This window comes from Pogona vitticeps, chromosome 1 (assembly GCF_051106095.1).
Source record: "Pogona vitticeps strain Pit_001003342236 chromosome 1, PviZW2.1, whole genome shotgun sequence".
NCBI lineage: Eukaryota > Metazoa > Chordata > Lepidosauria > Squamata > Agamidae > Pogona > Pogona vitticeps.
In genome coordinates, this window is record NC_135783.1 from 212,685,329 (window position 1) to 212,690,960 (window position 5,632).

The following is a 5,632-nucleotide window of genomic DNA, read 5'->3' on the forward strand; positions in this document are numbered from 1 at the left end:
AAATGTAAATCCCAGTTAATACAGAAATAATTGGGACCACCTATGGAATATTTAAAAGGGGAATATCATCAAAGGAGACCTGTAAAGAATCAGTTGTATAAACCAAAATAACAGAAATCAGGATTTTGTCTTAAAATGTAAATAGCCTGGGATCAGTTGGAAAGAGGTATGCATCCTGAAGGGTATGAAACAAAAGAATCCTTTAAATAAACGTTTTAAATAAGGTTCTGAAGTTTATTTTCATGCCTTTTCACAATAACACTTCACGTTTAGGCCGCGAAAGACCACGAGCCACCCAAGGAGTTCAATCTACCCGCTCGATAACAACAACAGGTCAAACGCTGCAAACGAACAACCCGACTGAACGGCTCTGGGAAAAAAATTAAGTTTGCTAACTCGGGTTCTTCGAGGTGAGATTCCTCGTTTGGCGAGAAATCTCTCTTGCTCCCTGACGGCGGTGAGGGAGGCCCTGAATGCAAAACGGAGGGCCGTCCGTTCCCACATTTCGGCGGTGGTGGCTGAATTGGCGCGGCCCTCAAGAGACTGCAAGAAGGCGGGTGAGTGAGGGGCCTGTTTTGTGGGCGTGCGAGCATTTGTGGCGGGAAAAACCAAGGACGGGGAAAGCCCTGCCGCACTGGGGCTGCTGGCGCGGAGCCAGGCGCCGGTCCCAAGACAGCGGGCGGCTCGCGTCTCTCCCTGGGGCGGGGACCCAGCCAGCCAGCCAGCCGAGAGAGGGAGAGCGCGCTTTCCTCGCTTCTCCTGCCCCCCAAAGCCATTGTTTCCGTTCCTGGCGGCGTCAGTGGAAATTCCGCCCGCCACACTCCTTTCCTTCCTCCCTTCCCTCCCTCGCTCTCCCTCCCTTCGGGTGCCCCGGGTTGGGGCCGGGCTATTTATACAGCTTGGCGCTGCCGTCACGGAGAGCGGGCTCGGCTGACGGGGGATGCTGACGCTCTTGGCTGTCGGGAGCCTGGCTTGCTGGCGGCATCGCTGGGGCGGCCATCATGGGCCCTCTTTAGGTGCCGCGGCGAGCGGGGCTCGGAAAGAAAGAGGAGGAGGAGGAGGAGGAAGACGACGACGAAAAGCCACCGGCATTCTTGGGAGCGGGGGGGGGGGAACCTCTTGCCCTTAGGGGGTGGTGGTGGCCTGACCGCTTGCCCCGGGGAGGGACGCGAGGGCGGAGGAGGCCAGGAGTGCCGTAGCTTCACCACAAGGAGGGCGAGCACGCGGAGTATTCGCGTTGCAAAGGAGCCACACTCCTGGAGCCCCAGAAACAGGTAGGATGAGAAAGATGGGGATGCTGGTGGTGGTGTTGGTGAGAAGGCAAGGAAGGGTCGCTTGCGCTCCGCCTCGCCAAGCCCGCCTTTCCCTGCGGGAACACAGAACAAACTTATTCTGCAGGAGTCTTGTTACTTATTTTGGGGGGGGGGGCGGCGGCGAAGGGGGAGGTGCTTCTTCCTTGTCCCCTCCCCTAAAAGAGCCCGCAGTTTTTACACCGCGGAAGCCGCTTCCCGTCCGCGGAGAGGAGGGGCTTCGTGGCACCCGGGAGAAGGTTTATGAGAGAGACCCTTGGGTGGGACCTCCTGCCCCGCAGAACCCGAGTATGCTTTCTCCCTCCCGGTTGGTTCCCCAGTAAAGGCATTAAAATGTCCGTTGCTGTGCATATTTTTTTTCCAATTTCTTAATTGCCAATAAAACACTTAACTTGGTTGAGTTATTATTGTTAAATGTCTGCTCTCAAATTACAGCCTGATTCTGATAAAAGGCTACAACTTTTCAAGCATTTGTTTAGTTCCCATCCTGACAATAGTTTTTTTTCCTGCACAGCTGGATTTCCATGGGGTTGCAGATGTTGCTAATGGCAGCTTAAGCACGGATGGGCAGATAACATATGGAATGCCACATGTTGCCATATGGTCCCTTTAGCCTTTCACCTCCAAGAATATCAATCAAATATATTCTGGGAGGGAATTTAATGACTCTGAACAAGAAGATGAATTGCTTAGTGCAATTTGTATTCCTTGACCTGAGACTTTGTAAGATAGCAAGTGGATCTTGCAGTCTGTCTACCAAAGATGTGAGCTCCAATGCAGAAAGACTTCCAGTGTTGTAAACATCTATTTGTCAGCTGGGATCCTAGTTACTGGCAAGTATGTCACAGGGCCTATACCCTCTTAATGTGACCTGACAATATAAAGAAAAATTACATTAAATCTATCTGGAAACATCTTATTAAAAGATTGTTAACATTCCATTCTACGTGTGTATGGCCCCTACAGTTTTCACAGAAAGAAGAAAACAGAGTAGCACAGAATTTAGAAAATGGAACTGAAGTTAGCAAATAGCTCTGCTGTGCTCCCAGCAAGAGCTACCTTTTCATGTGTTCTTTTACTTTTATTTAAAATGCATGCATTTTTTTCTTTCAGAATGACAACAGTGATATTTCTGCCCTAGTGGGCAGGAGAGTGGTATCTAAATACTTAAATAATTTTATCTAATCAAAACTAATCCAAGTTTACAAAAAGGAGCTAAGTCTTAGAAGTCAGAAAGGTATGTATATTTCAAACCAAACTTGTTCACTGGGAAATAAATCTCTGTATGTAAAATGTCTAGATCCTGATTCAAAACCTTTCCTGTCAGTAGGTTTCAGATAGTGTTCCTAAGACAAATATTTGTTAGAATAGCATCCCTATCATGTTTGTTTCCGTTATCCATGTTTGCCACAGCATTTGTATGTTAAAGTACAGTGAGAAGAAAAATACGGCTCATTCATGAAAGGACTGTTTGGCAGAATTCAAAATCTATAGGAAGCATTTTTCCCATAGCTGTGCTCAATCACATTAATGGAGCCTGAAGCAGAGTTACCTGTAAGTGTTGCAGTTCCTAGGAATTTCTGGCATTCTGTCTGAAAGAGGGAGAATGATGGTAAATAGTATAAGAATAAGGGCATTTCAATTATTCATATGCTGCTGCACATTCACTTCCATTTGTATTTTGAAAACATACAGTTCCTGCTTCCCCAGAACATAACGGCTGCAATGATATACCGTGTGCACTTTTCACAAAACCAACCTGATAATTTATTTCAAGGAATGCAGTTGAATTTGTTCATTCTTCTAGGATATTAGACTTTGCTGAAACAGGATATTCATGCTTAGCACAGTGCATGCCTATAGTTGATGTCCCAATATGTTTGGGGAATTTTAGATGCTGAATTCTGATAGGGAAAACTGTTAATCAAAAACTAGGCGCTACACCCTTAAGGGCTTTTTGGAGGGGGGAGCTACTTTATTGATATAAAATAGGTATATCATTTCAGATTCTGTGTTGCCGTCATAGCTGACTGTGGAAAAACTATTTAACATTCACTGATATAAAAAACCTGAAGCAATGATGTTTAAGTTCATGGGCCAATCTATTATTTATTTACTTATTCAATGTGTATAACACCCCATTAGTGCAAGCACTACACTAGGGAGTTTATACTAGAATAAAATTTACAAACCCTCAGTCTGTTCTTTACGATGTAGCCATATGTAATGTTAGTCTAACAATCTTTTCTGCATTTCAAAGGATCCATAGGAAGTGGTGCCCTGACCCTTCTCATCACCACCTTCTTTGTTGTGGAGGCTGTTGAGGTAACCTAACAAGTGGCTTTGGTTTAATATGTAGTTTATTTGCTTTGCATTTAGTAATAATTTTGGGTGAACTTTTGCAACTACACTGAACCAATAAAAACCTTCTAAAGAGCTCTGATGTATTGTCTTCCGTTTATAAATGAATGTCATACAAGCAGGGTACAATGGTGTGTCTTAAAATGTGCTTAACCCCTTGTGGATCTATACCAGTCTATATTTGATGCTCCTGGCCTGGACAGAACTTTTTGTTAATCAGGAGTATTTTCTATAAATAAAATTGAGATGAGAATCTAGTAACTGCTTTACTGTGGAACCATCCATGTTAAAGAAATAGAAAAACATAATTAATTGGAAATACCTAACTAGCCAGGGAAAGGAGTACTAGGATGAATAGTTATTGATTTGGTATGGACCTTATAAGATGTGGCTTCCAATGTCCTGGGTGAGTTCATTGTTTATGGTTTTTATCTTCCAAACTCACTAGATAGTAATGCTGATGGCACAGTGGGATCCACCTTTCATCAGAAAGGAGGGGGGTCACCAACCACTGTATTGTTGATTCTAAGTGCATAGGTTTACTTACAAGCATTACTCTGATTTCATTACCACCACAGCTGCTGTCTTCCTGATGCTGTATTAATATTTCAACATTCCTGTTTTTCATTTTGCTATATTAGCTGTCTTAATAAGTAATTAGCATCTTTTAAAATGCAATGTTGTAGAATTCCCCCCTTCCAATATAACTGAATATATTTGCATATAGTTTTTACTTCTACTTCTAAAATTAAACTGTTGTAAAACATTGTTCCATGCATAACCTATTAGTTTGCAATGTCCTAGGCAGCCTTTTCTGTACATACAGTTCAATTTTCAGGTTTTTAGTTTTTGCTGAACCATAATGTGAATTGTGGAAATGCACCTCATAGAGGATGGCTAGCATTTTCAGTTGTGCTCTATATGTTCAGTTGTGCTCTATATGTTCAAGTATTTAACTACAAAAATTCAGAATTGTGCTAGGCCTATAAAATTGTTTGCATTTATTTAATGTATGCTTCTTTTTGAGGCATGGAGCCATGAATGTTTGTTCTCTCCTCTTTTTTTTCACATCATTACTCTGATGCTGCTTGATTAGCTCCCTCCCCAGTCATGATTGGTAATTAAAATAGGCATTAAAATTAGTCACTTAGCAATTTTGCTGTTCAATTGGCAATTAAATTACTTAATTGCAATTAAAGTCCTAATTTTAATTGGCAAAATGATAGATGTAGATTTAAGATAATATGTATAAATACTTTAATAAGTGTCTATATAAGGATTACTTAATTACTCAACTTGAAGTTTATGTTGTTAACTTCAGAACTTTAAAATGAGCAATGAAATTTTATATTATATCTATTCTAAAGGTATGGCAATCAGATATGTAATGTGCCACTATAGTGGCCCAGATATTAGTTACTTTAGTAATGTATAGATGCAGCATGGAATAAGCAGCCTAACAGTTAGCAGAGCATGGGAATGTTTCTTATATAGTAGCACAATTTAAATCAACGGAGCTTACTCAGGAGTAAGCATGTGCAGGATATAGGTCTTCGCCAAAGTCTGTTAAATTTCTAATTGAAATGAGTGGCTGCTTTACTGAACAAACAGAACTTGTAAATATGGATAAGAAAGCATCAGAATGCTGAAAACTTTTAGTAACGCTGTGCTGATGTTGGCTAGCATGGGTGATTACAATTCAAGCACCATCAAAATGCAGTAAGACATAAAATCTTCCAGCAAATTTACTTCATGTTGGCATGAGCACATACAAAGGAAAAAACAAGCTTTGTGGAAATAGGAAATTTAGGCAGATGTGGGATGGAGGGGGACAAGGAATGAAGAAAACCTGCACCAAGCAAAATAACTATAAAATAACTGTGGAATAATAGGAGCCTATTCCTCATTTGCAGCTATTCAGCCAGCTTCCTCTTGAAACACAGTTTGAGTATGAATTTACA

The 5,632-nt window shown here is 41.9% G+C and overlaps 1 long non-coding RNA gene across 1 annotated transcript; it reads left to right on the plus strand.

The window, feature by feature from the left end:
• Positions 1 to 456: 456 nt before the first annotated feature.
• Positions 457 to 3,746, plus strand: LOC144583168 (uncharacterized). The gene is made up of 2 exons (XR_013536814.1): positions 457 to 2,547; positions 3,571 to 3,746. It is a non-coding gene; the product is annotated as an uncharacterized LOC144583168 (long non-coding RNA).
• The last annotated feature ends 1,886 nt before the right edge of the window (positions 3,747 to 5,632 follow it).